General features: G+C 50.1%; 5 non-coding genes and 2 pseudogenes across 5 annotated transcripts; all 7 read left to right on the forward strand.

Annotated features, from left to right (window-relative positions):
- The first annotated feature begins 1,170 nt into the window (after positions 1–1,170).
- On the forward strand, positions 1,171–1,243 carry trnaf-gaa (transfer RNA phenylalanine (anticodon GAA)). The gene has a single exon. It is a non-coding gene; the product is annotated as a tRNA-Phe (tRNA).
- Positions 1,244–4,561: 3,318 nt separating this feature from the next.
- trnaf-gaa (transfer RNA phenylalanine (anticodon GAA)) lies at positions 4,562–4,634 on the forward strand. Its single transcript has one exon. It is a non-coding gene; the product is annotated as a tRNA-Phe (tRNA).
- Positions 4,635–5,649: 1,015 nt separating this feature from the next.
- On the forward strand, positions 5,650–5,721 carry trnae-uuc (transfer RNA glutamic acid (anticodon UUC)). Its single transcript has one exon. It is a non-coding gene; the product is annotated as a tRNA-Glu (tRNA).
- Positions 5,722–8,440: 2,719 nt separating this feature from the next.
- Positions 8,441–8,513, forward strand: trnaf-gaa (transfer RNA phenylalanine (anticodon GAA)). Its single transcript has one exon. It is a non-coding gene; the product is annotated as a tRNA-Phe (tRNA).
- A 1,015-nt stretch (positions 8,514–9,528) lies between these two features.
- Positions 9,529–9,600, forward strand: trnae-uuc (transfer RNA glutamic acid (anticodon UUC)). Its single transcript has one exon. It is a non-coding gene; the product is annotated as a tRNA-Glu (tRNA).
- Positions 9,601–12,791: 3,191 nt separating this feature from the next.
- LOC148811687 (5S ribosomal RNA) lies at positions 12,792–12,910 on the forward strand (annotated as a pseudogene).
- Positions 12,911–13,447: 537 nt separating this feature from the next.
- Positions 13,448–13,566, forward strand: LOC148811688 (5S ribosomal RNA; annotated as a pseudogene).
- Positions 13,567–18,502: the final 4,936 nt, after the last annotated feature.

Genomic DNA, 18,502 nt, shown 5'->3' on the forward strand with positions numbered 1-18,502 from the left:
AGGTGCACGACGCTGTGAAAGAAAACAGAGAAGTGAAAGGCAGTCCTTTCTCTAAGGAGGTAAAAGAAAAGCTTTCTACTCCCCGTCGGGGAATCGAACCCCGGTCTCCCGCGTGACAGGCGGGGATACTTGCCACTATACTAACGAGGAAGACATCACACCCTTCGATCCCCGGCATCGTGTCCCGACCCAGCGTGCTGGAAGGCGACGCGTGCTGTGATTCCTTTACGGAGCAGAAATGACAACCGAGGAGCCGAGAGATCATTTCAGCATTTCGCGTCTGAACGGAAAACACAAACGACCAACTCGGAATGACTTGCTTTTGACGCTTTTCAAAGCGTTCTTTGTGCACGACGACTGCGCCGCCTAGCAGATACAAATGGGTTGTACAACTCTGAACTAGCAAATGGAAGAGGGCTAAGCCCCCTCTCTTTTAGCCCAGGTTCGATCTGTCTCCCAGAATCACCAGGGCGCACGCACACACCCGTGCCGTTGAAGTGCTCTGCTTCATTTCTAAGGGCAACTCAACATTCACTCCTACCCCGAGAACAGAAAAGACAGCGTCCGCAGCAACAACAGCTCAGGTCTCTGCACAGGAACTAAGCTGCCCCCATCTCCTCTGCTCTGCGGCTCCTGCGGAGTGGAGTCCTGCCTGGAGCCATGTTTGCAGGCGGCGGCTCCCCGCGCTCTGTCTGTGCGTCGTGTCCAAGAGCTCCTGGGAGGAAGAGAGAGCCCTCCCACTCGGAGGCTTTTCCACGGTCTGTGTGAGGAGGGGCGGGTGTGTCCAGTAGCTTATCGAGCGGAAGCCTGGGGCGGCGGAGAGCTGTGATCGTGCAGACCTTGAGGTGTCACCTCTTTGTCTGCTTTCCCGCCCCCCCTCCGCCCAAGCTCTGCTCCAGAGTAGCCCGGCAACCCCTCACACCTGCACGTGTCACAACCTAAGGTGTGGTCATGAGACACCCATGGGGTGCTGTTCTGTTCTTGCTAATTGTTTCCTGCCCGTCGCAGGCAGGAGTCCATGCGAGGAAGATGCTCTGGACAGAGCTCAGAGGGCGCAGCTGGGTGGCTTTCCTTCTGAGTGACGTTCCTGCAACACTCTCCAGCTCCTCTTGGTGCGCTCATGCCGCAATACAGGAAGGCTGGAGCAGGTGGCTGTGGGCTCTGTGCACTGCCGAAATAGCTCAGTTGGGAGAGCGTTAGACTGAAGATCTAAAGGTCCCTGGTTCGATCCCGGGTTTCGGCATTTTGTTTCATCGCGCCCTTTGTTCCTCTCTCCAGCGCCCCCTGCCTAAAGTGACGCTTCCCTTTCTCAGCCCGAAACGCAAGCGAGACACCAGCAGCGGTCCCTGCAGGTTTCCGTAGTGTAGCGGCTATCACGTTCGCCTAACACGCGAAAGGTCCCCGGTTCGAGACCGGGCGGAAACAGCCTCTTGTTGCACGCTCCTGTACTTCACAGAGGTCTTGAGCGACCGGTCATTTGTTCCCAATGTATTTCCGGTGCCTTCATGCACTCTTGTACCAAACGCACGTTCCTTCTGTACGCGGAGCCGATCATTTGCAATTGGGCTGTGCCGACAGACCAGGACGAGCTCTGTCGGCTCAAAAGCAGCGCAGGACCTGCAAGAACAACAGAAAGATTAGCATCCAGTGAGCCCAAGATCTCATCAAGAATCGGCTCCAGCAACAGGGCTGGGCGCATTGTTCCATTCTCCGACCACTCTCGGTGTAAACAAGTCCCTCCTGGTCTCTGCTTGAAATGCACTTTCCTGCGTTTGCTTTGGTGTAACTGGCTTCCCCTGCATGGGCGAATGTGAAGAAGATCCTTAGAAAGTCGTTGAAGAAAACCGAGAAGAGGTCGGAGTGGCCTCTGTCGTTCATCAACGATCCAGTCAGGCAGTACTCCTCTGTAAAGCGCCGTTCGTTCACATCCATTGGCTTTTTTTTGCCTTCATTCGCGCAAGTAGTAAAAGCAGACGCCCCTATTCTGCCGTGACCCGGATTCGAACCGGGGTTGTTGCGGCCACAACGCCAAGTACTGACCACTATACGATCACGGCGAGTTACCGATACACACATGGTAGGGCGGAAAAGGCTGTGCTCTCTTCGTGTGACCTAATTCGGAAAAGTCCTGACGTTGCGTTTCAACTGAGCCCCAGTATACATCGACCCTTCGACACTCTGAGTGACAACTCTCTTGCGTGTTTTCTCATATTTATGTAGTTTGCTTGCATGATGCCCGGAACAGCGGGGTTGTGTGCTCCCATATGGTCTAGCGGTTAGGATTCCTGGTTTTCACCCAGGCGGCCCGGGTTTGACTCCCGGCATGGGAACGTGTCAGTTTTGCCTCCTGCTTTCCAAAAGATCAGCACCGTGTACGAAGGAGCCGCATTAAAACCACTCGAACGTGCAAAACGCGCGAGAAGAGGGGGCGCTTGTTTCCAACCGAAGACTTCTCGCGTGTGAGACGAGCTGATCATCGCTGCAGGAGGTGGGAGGGTTACTCTGGTAGACAGGGCTGACCTTCGGCAATAGGATTTATACTCTCCAAGATGATATTTGCACTTTCTGGAGAGGCGATTTTCTCCACTTCAGTAGCCCGATTTCGTCGATTGCGTGGAGAGGGCTGTAGAATGTGGCGCCGCTTTTCCTGCTCCGTCCATGACAGGCGTGCTGGTCTCTGGAGAGAGAGCACGGTCCATCAGCGCACTCCAATAAAGGCACTGGAAGCAGCTGAATCGCATTGGCGAAGCTCAGCACTGGGCCGCTGGGAAGGGTTTGCTACCGTTTCCGTAGTGTAGTGGTTATCACGTTTGCCTCACACGCGAAAAGTCCCTGGTTCGAAACTTGGCGGAAACAGACCGGCTTCTTTTGTCGCCACGCACAAAAGGGGATTGGGGATTCGCCTAGCGCTGTGATCGCACAGACCCACTCACCTCTAAGTGTGGCGGGATCTGCACAGTGCATGTCGCAGCGCATCCTGCTTTCACTCCAATGCGCGTCCTGATGTACCCCAGTCTCCCGCGTGACAGGTGGGGATAATCACCACTATACTAACGAGGAAGACATCGCTCTCTCCGACCCCCGGCATCGTGTCCCGACCCACCGTGCTGGAAGCCGACGCGTGCTGTGATTTCTTTACGGAGCAGAAATGACAACCGAGGAGCCGAGAGATCATTTCAGCATTTCGCGTCTGAACAGAAAACACAAACGACCAACTCGGAATGACTTGCCTTTGACGCTTATCAAAGCGTTCTTTGTGCATCGAACAGACCCACTCACCTCTTAGTGTGGCTGGATCTGCACAGTGCATGTCGCAGCGCTTCCTGCTTTCACTTCAATGTGCTTTCTGATGTCGAGTCGTGTGCCGTGCGGAGGCTCTGAAAGCGAGAGCAATGAAAAGGTGCACGACGCTGTGAAAGAAAACAGAGAAGTGAAAGGCAGTCCTTTCTCTAAGGAGGTAAAAGAAAAGCTTTCTACTCCCCGTCGGGGAATCGAACCCCGGTCTCCCGCGTGACAGGCGGGGATACTTGCCACTATACTAACGAGGAAGACATCACACCCTTCGATCCCCGGCATCGTGTCCCGACCCAGCGTGCTGGAAGGCGACGCGTGCTGTGATTTCTTTACGGAGCAGAAATGACAACCGAGGAGCCGAGAGATCATTTCAGCATTTCGCGTCTGAACGGAAAACACAAACGACCAACTCGGAATGACTTGCTTTTGACGCTTTTCAAAGCGTTCTTTGTGCACGACGACTGCGCCGCCTAGCAGATACAAATGGGTTGTACAACTCTGAACTAGCAAATGGAAGAGGGCTAAGCCCCCTCTCTTTTAGCCCAGGTTCAATCTGTCTCCCAGAATCACCAGGGCGCACGCACACACACACACCCGTGCCGTTGAAGTGCTCTGCTTCATTTCTAAGGGCAACTCAACATTCACTCCTACCCCGAGAACAGAAAAGACAGCGTCCGCAGCAACAACAGCTCAGGTCTCTGCACAGGAACTAAGCTGCCCCCATCTCCTCTGCTCTGCGGCTCCTGCGGAGTGGAGTCCTGCCTGGAGCCATGTTTGCAGGCGGCGGCTCCCCGCGCTCTGTCTGTGCGTCGTGTCCAAGAGCTCCTGGGAGGAAGAGAGAGCCCTCCCACTCGGGGGCTTTTCCACGGTCTGTGTGAGGAGGGGCGGGTGTGTCCAGTAGCTTATCGAGCGGAAGCCTGGGGCGGCGGAGAGCTGTGATCGTGCAGACCTTGAGGTGTCACCTCTTTGTCTGCTTTCCCGCCCCCCCTCCGCCCAAGCTCTGCTCCAGAGTAGCCCGGCAACCCCTCACACCTGCACGTGTCACAACCTAAGGTGTGGTCATGAGACACCCATGGGGTGCTGTTCTGTTCTTACTAATTGTTTCCTGCCCGTCGCAGGCAGGAGTCCATGCGAGGAAGATGCTCTGGACAGAGCTCAGAGGGCGCAGCTGGGTGGCTTTCCTTCTGAGTGACGTTCCTGCAACACTCTCCCGTTCCTCTTGGTGCGCTCATGCCGCTGGAGCAGGTGGCTGTGGGCTCTGTGCACTGCCGAAATAGCTCAGTTGGGAGAGCGTTAGACTGAAGATCTAAAGGTCCCTGGTTCGATCCCGGGTTTCGGCATTTTGTTTCATCGCGCCCTTTGTTCCTCTTTCCAGCGCCCCCTGCCTAAAGTGATGCTTCCCATTCTCAGCCCGAAACGCAAGCGAGACACCAGCAGCGGTCCCTGCAGGTTTCCGTAGTGTAGCGGCTATCACGTTCGCCTAACACGCGAAAGGTCCCCGGTCCGAGACCGGGCGGAAACAGCCTCTTGTTGCACGCTCCTGTACTTCACAGAGGTCTTGAGCGACCGGTCATTTGTTCCCAATGTATTTCCGGTGCCTTCATGCACTCTTGTACCAAACGCACGTTCCTTCTGTACGCGGAGCCGATCATTTGCAATTGGGCTGTGCCGACAGACCAGGACGAGCTCTGTCGGCTCAAAAGCAGCGCAGGACCTGCAAGAACAACAGAAAGATTAGCATCCAGTGAGCCCAAGATCTCATCAAGAATCGGCTCCAGCAACAGGGCTGGGCGCATTGTTCCATTCTCCGACCACTCTCGGTGTAAACAAGTCCCTCCTGGTCTCTGCTTGAAATGCACTTTCCTGCGTTTGCTTTGGTGTAACTGGCTTCCCCTGCATGGGCGAATGTGAAGAAGATCCTTAGTAAGTCGTTGAAGAAAACCGAGAAGAGGTCGGAGTGGCCTCTGTCGTTCATCAACGATCCAGTCAGGCAGTACTCCTCTGTAAAGCGCTGTTCGTTCACATCGATTGGCTTTTTTTTGCCTTCATTCGCGCAAGTAGTAAAAGCAGACGCCCCTATTCTGCCGTGACCCGGATTCAAACCGGGGTTGTTGCGGCCACAACGCAAAGTACTGACCACTATACGATCACGGCGAGTTACCGATACACACATGGTAGGGCGGAAAAGGCTGTGCTCTCTTCGTGTGACCTAATTCGGAAAAGTCCTGACGTTGCATTTCAACTGAGCCCCAGTATACATCGACCCTTCGACACTCTGAGTGACAACTCTCTTGCGTGTTTTCTCATATTTATGTAGTTTGCTTGCATGATGCCCGGAACAGCGGGGTTGTGTGCTCCCATATGGTCTAGTGGTTAGGATTCCTGGTTTTCACCCAGGCGGCCCGGGTTTGACTCCCGGTATGGGAACGTGTCAGTTTTGCCTCCTGCTTTCCAAAAGATCAGCACCGTGTACGAAGGAGCCGCATTAAAACCACTCGAACGTGCAAAACGCGCGAGAAGAGGGGGCGCTTGTTTCCAACCGAAGACTTCTCGCGTGTGAGACGAGCTGATCATCGCTGCAGGAGGTGGGAGGGTTACTCTGGTAGACAGGGCTGACCTTCGGCAATAGGATTTATACTCTCCAAGATGATATTTGCACTTTCTGGAGAGGCGATTTTCTCCACTTCAGTAGCCCGATTTCGTCGATTGCGTGGAGAGGGCTGTAGAATGTGGCGCCGCTTTTCCTGCTCCGTCCATGACAGGCGTGCTGGTCTCTGGAGAGAGAGCACGGTCCATCAGCGCACTCCAATAAAGGCACTGGAAGCAGCTGAATCACATTGGCGAAGCTCAGCACTGGGCCGCTGGGAAGGGTTTGCTACCGTTTCCGTAGTGTAGTGGTTATCACGTTTGCCTCACACGCGAAAAGTCCCTGGTTCGAAACTGGGCGGAAACAGACCGGCTTCTTTTGTCGCCACGCACAAAAGGGGATTGGGGATTCGCCTAGCGCTGTGATCGCACAGACCCACTCACCTCTTAGTGTGGCGGGATCTGCACAGTGCATGTCGCAGCGCATCCTGCTTTCACTCCAATGCGCGTCCTGATGTACCCCAGTCTCCCGCGTGACAGGTGGGGATAATCACCACTATACTAACGAGGAAGACATCGCTCTCTCCGACCCCCGGCATCGTGTCCCGACCCACCGTGCTGGAAGCCGACGCGTGCTGTGATTTCTTTACGGAGCAGAAATGACAACCGAGGAGCCGAGAGATCATTTCAGCATTTCGCGTCTGAACAGAAAACACAAACGACCAACTCGGAATGACTTGCCTTTGACGCTTATCAAAGCGTTCTTTGTGCATCGAACAGACCCACTCACCTCTTAGTGTGGCGGGATCTGCACAGTGCATGTCGCAGCGCTTCCTGCTTTCACTTCAATGTGCTTTCTGATGTCGAGTCGTGTGCCGTGCGGAGGCTCTGAAAGCGAGAGCAATGAAAAGGTGCACGACGCTGTGAAAGAAAACAGAGAAGTGAAAGGCAGTCCTTTCTCTAAGGAGGTAAAAGAAAAGCTTTCTACTCCCCGTCGGGGAATCAAACCCCGGTCTCCCGCGTGACAGGCGGGGATACTTGCCACTATGCTAACGAGGAAGACATCACACCCTTCGACCCCCGGCATCGTGTCCCGACCCACCGTGCTGGAAGCCGACGCGTCCTGTGATTCCTTTACGGAGCAGAAATGACAACCGAGGAGCCGAGAGATCATTTCAGCATTTCGCGTCTGAACAGAAAACACAAACGACCAACTCGGAATGACTTGCCTTTGACGCTTATCAAAGCGTTCTTTGTGCATCGAACAGACCCACTCACCTCTTAGTGTGGCTGGATCTGCACAGTGCATGTCGCAGCGCTTCCTGCTTTCACTTCAATGTGCTTTCTGATGTCGAGTCGTGTGCCGTGCGGAGGCTCTGAAAGCGAGAGCAATGAAAAGGTGCACGACGCTGTGAAAGAAAACAGAGAAGTGAAAGGCAGTCCTTTCTCTAAGGAGGTAAAAGAAAAGCTTTCTACTCCCCGTCGGGGAATCGAACCCCGGTCTCCCGCGTGACAGGCGGGGATACTTGCCACTATACTAACGAGGAAGACATCACACCCTTCGATCCCCGGCATCGTGTCCCGACCCAGCGTGCTGGAAGGCGACGCGTGCTGTGATTTCTTTACGGAGCAGAAATGACAACCGAGGAGCCGAGAGATCATTTCAGCATTTCGCGTCTGAACGGAAAACACAAACGACCAACTCAGAATGACTTGCTTTTGACGCTTTTCAAAGCGTTCTTTGTGCACGACGACTGCGCCGCCTAGCAGATACAAATGGGTTGTACAACTCTGAACTAGCAAATGGAAGAGGGCTAAGCCCCCTCTCTTTTAGCCCAGGTTCGATCTGTCTCCCAGAATCACCAGGGCGCACGCACACACACACACCCGTGCCGTTGAAGTGCTCTGCTTCATTTCTAAGGGCAACTCAACATTCACTCCTACCCCGAGAACAGAAAAGACAGCGTCCGCAGCAACAACAGCTCAGGTCTCTGCACAGGAACTAAGCTGCCCCCATCTCCTCTGCTCTGCGGCTCCTGCGGAGTGGAGTCCTGCCTGGAGCCGTGTTTGCAGGCGGCAGCTCCCCGCGCTCTGTCTGTGCGTCGTGTCCAAGAGCTCCTGGGAGGAAGAGAGAGCCCTCCCACTCGGGGGCTTTTCCACGGTCTGTGTGAGGAGGGGCGGGTGTGTACAGTAGCTTATCGAGCGGAAGCCTGGGGCGGCGGAGAGCTGTGATCGTGCAGACCTTGAGGTGTCACCTCTTTGTCTGCTTTCCCGCCCCCCCTCCGCCCAAGCTCTGCTCCAGAGTAGCCCGGCAACCCCTCACACCTGCACGTGTCACAACCTAAGGTGTGGTCATGAGACACCCATGGGGTGCTGTTCTGTTCTTGCTAATTGTTTCCTGCCCGTCGCAGGCAGGAGTCCATGCGAGGAAGATGCGCTGGACAGAGCTCAGAGGGCGCAGCTGGGTGGCTTTCCTTCTGAGTGACGTTCCTGCAACACTCTCCCGCTCCTCTTGGTGCGCTCATTCCGCTGGAGCAGGTGGCTGTGGGCTCTGTGCACTGCCGAAATAGCTCAGTTGGGAGAGCGTTAGACTGAAGATCTAAAGGTCCCTGGTTCGATCCCGGGTTTCGGCATTTTGTTTCATCGCGCCCTTTGTTCCTCTATCCAGCGCCCCCTGCCTAAAGTGACGCTTCCCATTCTCAGCCCGAAACGCAAGCGAGACACCAGCAGCGGTCCCTGCAGGTTTCCGTAGTGTAGCGGCTATCACGTTCGCCTAACACGCGAAAGGTCCCCGGTCCGAGACCGGGCGGAAACAGCCTCTTGTTGCACGCTCCTGTACTTCACAGAGGTCTTGAGCGACCGGTCATTTGTTCCCAATGTATTTCCGGTGCCTTCATGCACTCTTGTACCAAACGCACGTTCCTTCTGTACGCGGAGCCGATCATTTGCAATTGGGCTGTGCCGACAGACCAGGACGAGCTCTGTCGGCTCAAAAGCAGCGCAGGACCTGCAAGAACAACAGAAAGATTAGCATCCAGTGAGCCCAAGATCTCATCAAGAATCGGCTCCAGCAACAGGGCTGGGCGCATTGTTCCATTCTCCGACCACTCTCGGTGTAAACAAGTCTCTCCTGGTCTCTGCTTGAAATGCACTTTCCTGCGTTTGCTTTGGTGTAACTGGCTTCCCCTGCATGGGCGAATGTGAAGAAGATCCTTAGTAAGTCGTTGAAGAAAACCGAGAAGAGGTCGGAGTGGCCTCTGTCGTTCATCAACGATCCAGTCAGGCAGTACTCCTCTGTAAAGCGCCGTTCGTTCACATCGATTGGCTTTTTTTTGCCTTCATTCGCGCAAGTAGTAAAAGCAGACGCCCCTATTCTGCCGTGACTCGGATTCGAACCAGGGTTGTTGCGGCCACAACGCAAAGTACTGACCACTATACGATCACGGCGAGTTACCGATACACACATGGTAGGGCGGAAAAGGCTGTGCTCTCTTCGTGTGACCTAATTCGGAAAAGTCCTGACGTTGCATTTCAACTGAGCCCCAGTATACATCGACCCTTCGACACTCTGAGTGACAACTCTCTTGCGTGTTTTCTCATATTTATGTAGTTTGCTTGCATGATGCCCGGAACAGCGGGGTTGTGTGCTCCCATATGGTCTAGTGGTTAGGATTCCTGGTTTTCACCCAGGCGGCCCGGGTTTGACTCCCGGTATGGGAACGTGTCAGTTTTGCCTCCTGCTTTCCAAAAGATCAGCACCGTGTACGAAGGAGCCGCATTAAAACCACTCGAACGTGCAAAACGCGCGAGAAGAGGGGGCGCTTGTTTCCAACCGAAGACTTCTCGCGTGTGAGACGAGCTGATCATCGCTGCAGGAGGTGGGAGGGTTACTCTGGTAGACGGCTGACCTTCGGCAATAGGATTTATACTCTCCAAGATGATATTTGCACTTTCTGGAGAGGCGATTTTCTCCACTTCAGTAGCCCGATTTCGTCGATTGCGTGGAGAGGGCTGTAGAATGTGGCGCCGCTTTTCCTGCTCCGTCCATGACAGGCGTGCTGGTCTCTGGAGAGAGAGCACGGTCCATCAGCGCACTCCAATAAAGGCACTGGAAGCAGCTGAATCGCATTGGCGAAGCTCAGCACTGGGCCGCTGGGAAGGGTTTGCTACCGTTTCCGTAGTGTAGTGGTTATCACGTTTGCCTCACACGCGAAAAGTCCCTGGTTCGAAACTGGGCGGAAACAGACCGGCTTCTTTTGTCGCCACGCACAAAAGGGGATTGGGGATTCGCCTAGCGCTGTGATCGCACAGACCCACTCACCTCTTAGTGTGGCGGGATCTGCACAGTGCATGTCGCAGCGCATCCTGCTTTCACTCCAATGCGCGTCCTGATGTACCCCAGTCTCCCGCGTGACAGGTGGGGATAATCACCACTATACTAACGAGGAAGACATCGCTCTCTCCGACCCCCGGCATCGTGTCCCGACCCACCGTGCTGGAAGCCGACGCGTGCTGTGATTTCTTTACGGAGCAGAAATGACAACCGAGGAGCCGAGAGATCATTTCAGCATTTCGCGTCTGAACAGAAAACACAAACGACCAACTCGGAATGACTTGCCTTTGACGCTTATCAAAGCGTTCTTTGTGCATCGAACAGACCCACTCACCTCTTAGTGTGGCGGGATCTGCACAGTGCATGTCGCAGCGCTTCCTGCTTTCACTTCAATGTGCTTTCTGATGTCGAGTCGTGTGCCGTGCGGAGGCTCTGAAAGCGAGAGCAATGAAAAGGTGCACGACGCTGTGAAAGAAAACAGAGAAGTGAAAGGCAGTCCTTTCTCTAAGGAGGTAAAAGAAAAGCTTTCTACTCCCCGTCGGGGAATCAAACCCCGGTCTCCCGCGTGACAGGCGGGGATACTTGCCACTATGCTAACGAGGAAGACATCACACCCTTCGACCCCCGGCATCGTGTCCCGACCCACCGTGCTGGAAGCCGACGCGTCCTGTGATTCCTTTACGGAGCAGAAATGACAACCGAGGAGCCGAGAGATAATTTCAGCATTTCGCGTCTGAACAGAAAACACAAACGACCAACTCGGAATGACTTGCCTTTGACGCTTATCAAAGCGTTCTTTGTGCATCGAACAGACCCACTCACCTCTTAGTGTGGCGGGATCTGCACAGTGCATGTCGTAGCGCTTCCTGCTTTCACTTCAATGTGCTTTCTGATGTCGAGTCGTGTGCCGTGCGGAGGCTCTGAAAGCGAGAGCAATGAAAAGGTGCACGACGCTGTGAAAGAAAACAGAGAAGTGAAAGGCAGTCCTTTCTCTAAGGAGGTAAAAGAAAAGCTACTCCCCGGTGGGGAATCAAACCCCAATCTCCCGCGTGACAGGCGGGGATACTTGCCACTATACTAATGTAGAATTTGGGCATTTAAGGGGACAATTATTAATTGTAGCCGTAAATCACGAAATGGATTCTTTTAATGGCCTTAGAATCCAACCATGCGATATAACTCAAACAACACACACACACACACACACACACACAGGTACTAATACACGAGGATACATTTATTAATACATAAAATATGCATGTAAACCTAACAGATCTTATCGTGACGGTTTTCAGAATACAAAAGATATATATTCATTCAGTTACAAAGAGTTACATATATCAAGAGGACATAAGTTCAGTATATCATTCATTTAGACCGTTTCGTAATTGAACTTGGTTACAACTTCTACATTAGATACTCAAAACAAGTACATAACTCTTAGGAATAAAATTGATATCAACTGGTTGGGATAACAATTGAATTCTTGAGCTGTAATGCATTGAAGTTGAATACTCATCCAATCTCTGGGGATTCAGATCTCCTGCGGGCTCTTTGGCTCCGTGCCAGGCTGTGCTGTGCTGCAGATGCTCACTGACCGGCTAGTTAGTGTTGGCTTTAACTAGCAAAGTTTGTGCACAGGAGAAAAGATGACTGTGGGTCCCAGCAAGTCAGGAAGAGGACCGGTTCATTCCTGATGAAGCGCTAGTTCTGAATAGTGATTCAGCTGTCCACAGTTCCGACCTGTTCACAAGGCTTGCTGCTGGTGCTTACCTCAGGTGGATCCTCTGGTTACTCTCTGGCAACCTCCGCTCTAGACTCTTAGAACAAAGGAAAGTTCTGGCACTCGGACACACTGGTCGTTCCGTGGTTGTCCAGGCTGACTCTTAGGATGGTCAGGAGGCGCGCTGCGAGAATGTCCTGCCCTTGGGAGCCTTTGGCTCCTGGGCCGTCCTGCCCTGGAATTCTCCTTTGAATTCCCTTTAGAAAAGTCCAGGAAATAGTCTCTCAGGCCCTCTGTGTTGCCTGTTTTTACCTGGAGGAACTTCAGCTCGTTCATTGGCTGAAAGTTCCATGGGCATCAGAGTCCCACGTAGGTTACTCGGCCCTACCAGTCCCTGATAGGTTGTTGAAGGTGAGATGTGAGTCACTTACTCCTGACACTTAGGAATGCAGTCCAGATGTCCATCTGGCACACCCTAGAAAGATAGGCGCCAATGGATGACCATTGATCATGATAGCCAGGCTTAGCTAAGTGCATCCCCATTTGGGAGCTGTCCCTTATCAAAAGAAAACATCTTTAAATCAGCCTGCATGAATAGTTTCTCTGTGGCTGCACCACAGAGATGAACAGAGAGATGGGGCCTCATTTGAAAAAGCACAGCAACACTTAATTCTGTCTTATTAACAACCATTGCCGCTACAAGTGAAAGGCTGAAGTGAAATAGAGCGGGGACGAAGGCAGTGAAGAGAGAGAACGTGGGAAGAAGAGAAAAACGCAAGGGAAAAAAAGCAGCGTCGTAAAAGAGGTGACGGAGCTGTCCTCTCTAATAGAAGGGTGCCAGTGAGCCCTGCTGTCCCTTATGGCCACACCCCCTTGAGCACGCCTGATCTCGTTTGATTGCGGAAGCTAAGCAGGGACGGGCCTGGTTAGTACTTGGATGGGAGACCGCCTGCGAGTACTAGGTGTTATAAGCTTTTAAGCGCAGGAGGCGCCCTATCCCCGCTCGCTCGCTCATTCCCCTGTTCACACGTGCAGTGCGGCTTTTCTGTCTGTTTATTTGTCAGCTTTGGCGAGACACGGGTGCTTGTGTATTAGCGTGAGCCTTTTTTATTCTGATCATGAACAGTTTTACAAGTCCGCAAAGGATCGAGGAAAGGTTTATCGCCAGCTGAAAAGAGACACAGCGCTTCGGCTGTGGAGACTTGTTCGGCTGGAGTTCGGGGAGTCGCCTTTTTCAGAATTGTATTGAGATCATTTTCCACAGAGCTCAGATGTCAAAGCACAGCAGCAGCTCTCCACAGCGATCCTCTATAGCGCCCTTTCTCCCGCAGCTCCGTCCTCATTGGAAGGAAGCAAGAGTGAAAGGCTGAAGTGAAATAGAGCGGGGACGAAGGCAGTGAAGAGAGAGAACGTGGGAAGAAGAGAAAAACGCAAGGGAAAAAAAGCAGCGTCGTAAAAGATGTGGCGGAGCTGTCCTCTCTATAAGAAGGGTGCCAGTGAGCCCTGCTCTCGCTTACGGCCACACCCCCTTGAGCACGCCTGATCTTGTCTGATTTTGGAAGCTAAACAGGGATGGGCCTGGTTAGTACTTGGATGGGAGACCGCCTGGGAATACCAGGTGCTGTAAGCTTTTAAGCGCAGGAGGCGCCCTATCCCCGCTCGCTCGCTCATTCCCCTGTTCACACGTGCAGTGCGGCTTTTCCGTCTGTTTATTTGTCAGCTTTGGCGAGACACGGGTGCTTGTGTAATAGCGTGAGCGTTTTTTATTCTGATCATGAACAGTTTTACAAGTCCGCAAAGGATCGAGGAAAGGTTTATCGCCAGCCATTTATTCTTATCATGAACCTTATATACTGTATCTCTACATCCCATAACCTTTAACGGCAGGTGCCTGAGTGTGGACATGTTGTGATGTAATATTTATTTTAAAAGTAAACATTTTAGTAAAGTCTGTTATATTGTTAAAATCTATAAGCGTCTATAATCTATAAGATCAATTTTTGCTCGTGCTTATAAGTTATCGCTGCTAAATGTGTCTTATTCAATTATTTTAACACTTTTATGACCTATCCACTAAAATATAAAGACCCGCCCTACAATGCTCTTCTCAAAAGATAAAATAAGTTTTACATTTTTTGATTCAATGTAATTTCTTTTCTAGAGAAACACACATCATTTGAGGCTTGGGTTGCATGTTAATATTTTTAAGGTTTAAAGACTTTACGTTCACGGTACGTGGAAAATCATTTCAAACTTTTGAAAAGTTGTTGAGAATTTGTCATTGAAATAAGCTTACATATTTTAATTCAACGTGATTACTTTTCACTCTCGATAAAACACGTGTGATTTTGGGGCGGGGGGATATGGTGGGGCGTTCTAAAACATCACAACCATTTGAAAAATGTCTTGAGCATGGTTACAAATTTGGAGTTTATGCTTAAATTAGCCGACTTGCCAGTTTTGAAGTGTGACACCTGAGCTGTGAGGCCCCGATATTGACTGCTGCGAAGATGGCTTCTTTGAGTAGTGAATCATCGGATTCCTCTGCTATGCAAACTGAAGAAGTAGGTTGCTAAAATATTTTTTCTGATCGTGGAATTGTTGTTTCAATCTGCGTTTAGCGTATTTCGTTTTCAACACTTTGTCTTCTTTTTAGCAAAAGCTGACTCAGCACTCAGTGGTGTGTGACAGTGGCTGTCATGTGAACTCTGATGGCGATTCAGGTGTTGGGGGTCCGTCAACGACTGATGAAGAGTTGCTACAAATGGTAAATATTAAACCACAGCAAGTTCGAAGCAAACAAAGAACTCTAACACAAAAGAGGCATTACAATTTAAATATTTTAGGTAAAAAGCATGCCTATTTATTTTGTTAAGCCTTCCTTTTCTTTTTTCCTTTAATAGAATAACGAAGAGGTCGATGCATCAATCTTCAAACTACCATCAAGCTTGAATGTTTCGTGTCTGTTCATGTGTGTTCGCCAAAATGTGATTAATGATAATGTTCAACCTAGTTTAGCTAACGATGGCTCTAATGAGCCCGATGCTATGGATCAGATTGTAAAGTGGGTGGTATGTTGCACCTTCAACCATTGTTTAAAGGGGGTTGTGGTTGATGAATGCGCGGCCTGTTTGATTAATCATCCAGGTCAACGGGGTCACACATGCCTGGTTGTCGGGTGCGCGGATGGGTACTGTGGTGTCTCCGGGGGAAAGTTTATGTAAATGAAAGTAGTACTCACACCACACTTTTCTTTCCTGAGTTTCGTGGCTTTTCTTCCTCCAACTATCTTCCAAATACAGTCCGTAATCCGTTCCCTTAATCCTGATCCGATCCGAGTTCCAAAAGTCCGTAATAAAGCCAATCCGCGATGTATCTTTATCCAGTGTCCGTAATCCAAAAACCATAAACCTTTTCTCCTTTCAGTAGTCCGTTATTCTGTAGCCCGATCTTTAACATACACCTCTTTCCTCTCTTTTCCTCCAAACCGCATTCACCTTATCGGCTTCCGCCCTGTTCACTGCCTCCGGGGCACTTATATTTCGGTTCCTGATGCGGCTCAGCTGTGTCTCATTGTTTCTCAGGGTAGACCCTTTCCATTTACCGGTCAGCTGATTCTTTTTGGCAGCCATTTTGCTAAGGTCCATATCTAGTATTTTAAGTAGGTCATTCCGAAAATACCTGTTATGAATGACCCTTCCCCTGGTCATGTTACAGTACAAAGATGTGTTGTTTGCCGCATTAGAAATTTATAAGTGTCTCAGTTTAGCCCGAATTTTATCGGCTGTTCTGTACATCGCCAGTGGCCTGGGTGCCTATACTTTTACAGATGATACTGAGCAGATTATAAAGCACTTGCTGAGAAAAATAATTGACGACCGCTCGCCATATGAGAATGTACGCTCCTTACTTGTAAAGGTAGATGGAAAAATACTACACGTGACTTTTGGTGCGTTGCAAAACTTATTTTATACTTATTTATACTTATTTTTACAGAAAAGAAAAAAGATCTATGTAAAACCAGGGCTGTGAAATACTCGCAATGTGAATAGAGCTTTCACTCTGTTTTACAGACACAGGTGTGCCATTGTGAGAAGAACGAAAAATTTCGAATGTATACGTAAGAATTCTTACAAAAAGTGCTTTACACTCTTCTTTCTGCAAAGCTTGAAATGAAAATCAATTAACTGAATGCTAATGTCCTTGAATTTGTTAAAGAGATAGATGTGCATGTAAAGAACATGAGTGAAATTACTGCGATTCTGATGTTTTCAGATCAGAAACTGAAGCCTGGCGGATTCAGCGGTGTGTATTCCAAAATACAACGTATTTTACATAGAACCTGTGGTAACACCGTCCCTCTGATCACTCAGGCTAATTTATTTGCTCTGTTAGGGTCGCCCAGTTCGGTGTTCATGGCTATAAAAAATGGCAAGAGAAAGGGCGTTATGAATGCTTTTTCAGATGCTGCTGAGTTTCTGAACAATGTTGGGGCGATAGCTACAACTAATTTTCTGCACCAACATTTAATTGGCGATTGCAAGCAGTAGTCTGTAATGTGTGTGAAAAGTTTAAAAGTGTATACTGGGATGTTTCTGTAATTTAAAACCTACCGATGAAATAAAGTGGTTCACATTTCACATGCTATTTGTCCTGCGAGTTCTTTCTGTGACACTTTACTCAGTCAGTCAGTGTGCATGCGTGCGTGCGTGCGCTCACACCCAAGAAACTCGCGGCACTCACCAGACTTCCCACACCGCCGATTCCCTAGGGTTATAATAGATTGCATTCAAACCTGCAGCAGACATGATCACCTTCCATCCCTCGTTGCTAATACGCTCTTTCACACACTTATTTATAAATCGAAGGGGATGCGGTGGTGGGCATTTGGACCCTGAGGCCTGGGGCTGCTAGGGGTGGAAGGCGGGACAACAACACTCATTATGACACACCATTGGCTCTCGAGGGGGCGGGACATCCGCCCATAACATTGCACCATTGGCCGATAAGGGGGCAGGACATCTGCCCATGGCGGCCTCCCATTGGCTGAAAAAGGGGGCGTGGTACCTGTCAAAATGTTTGATGAAAAGTGTCGCTTTATTCTACTCCCGGGCCAAAAACAGCCCTCGGATCATCAACTCAATCAGGAACTCCCAGTCTCACAACTGCATTCCCTCGGTGCTTCCCTACCACCCTAACCCAATTTCTATCCCCAGGACCATCATTAACAATGACTACATTTTACAGGACGATCCCTCCATTGGTACTCTTTTTTCCGACCGCCCAATCATCTCTTATCGCTGACCACCACATAAGCTTCTTCTTCACAGCTCCCTCACACTCAGCACCTTCCCCTGCAATAGCACTCGCTGCATCACTGGCAAATACATATCTAACGACAATCAGGGCATCACAGGACAATTCCAGATAACCCTGACAACATCCTGAATCTCATTTACTGTATCTCTTGCAAAAAATGCCCAGCTATCTACATTTGGGAAACCGAAAGGAGACTAGGAGAATGCTTCAGAGAACATATTAGGGCTGGGAAGGTTAAAGATTTCTCCAAGCCCATAGTTTTTCTTTTCACCTCAAATAGCCAGGATCTCTCAATGACTGACTTATTTTAATGTAATCTTCTCTATTCTCTTGCAGGTTTTGACTTCACACCTTTCTTCACCTCTCTCCATTTTGCACTTCCTGAGTGGCCTCTCTGCTGCTCCTGCCTCCTCCCTTCTCCCAGCTTTTGTTCTTCTGTGCTATTTAATCTTTGTAATCTGCCCTGTCTTTCTCACACCTGAAGAAGGCTTCACAGCCGAAACATTGAGTTTTCTCTCTTCTCTTTTCAGTATGGAATAAACCTATTACTTGTTCCTTTGCAGACTACACATGCTGACATAGTGTAGTTCAGGTGGGTAGCTGCTTCAATATACATTTGTAAATGTCAATTTAAACTGTAAAAATAGTAAGATTGTAACTCCACTTTAAAACGTGGCAAGAAATAGACACATGGCAGGCTACACCCTGGAAAGGACACCAGTCCATCCCAGGGCAAAGATATAAAAAATAAACATATAGGCAGCACATATCAAGCCTTACAAGAAATCATTAACACCCTCAACACACACCACAGGTCCATTAAACTCAAATACACCAAGCATGGTAGCCTGATAGACTTCCTAGACACCACCACATACAAGGTTTCTTCCTTCAACAACACAGACAAACTGGACATCAAGGTATTTTTCAAAGACACATTCACACGGCTTACTGCACAAGGATAGCTTCCACCCAAAACATACTTTAAAAGGACTGGTAAAATCACAACTCCTACACTTCCACAAAATCTGTACACAACAACAAGACTTTGAGGAAGCCAAATACACACTCTTCCCAGCTTTATGCCAGAGAAGATACACACAAAGTTTCCTCAAAAATGTGGCACAAACATTTCTAAATAGAAAAACTCCAGATGACAGAAAAATACCCCTCAACACATCATATTCTCAACTCAGCATAAAAACCAACCAAAAACCATGATATTAGAAAACACAAACATACTGAGG

The sequence above is a fragment of the Atractosteus spatula genome, assembly GCF_055471065.1.
Source record: "Atractosteus spatula isolate fAtrSpa1 chromosome 10 unlocalized genomic scaffold, fAtrSpa1.hap1 SUPER_10_unloc_8, whole genome shotgun sequence".
NCBI lineage: Eukaryota > Metazoa > Chordata > Actinopteri > Semionotiformes > Lepisosteidae > Atractosteus > Atractosteus spatula.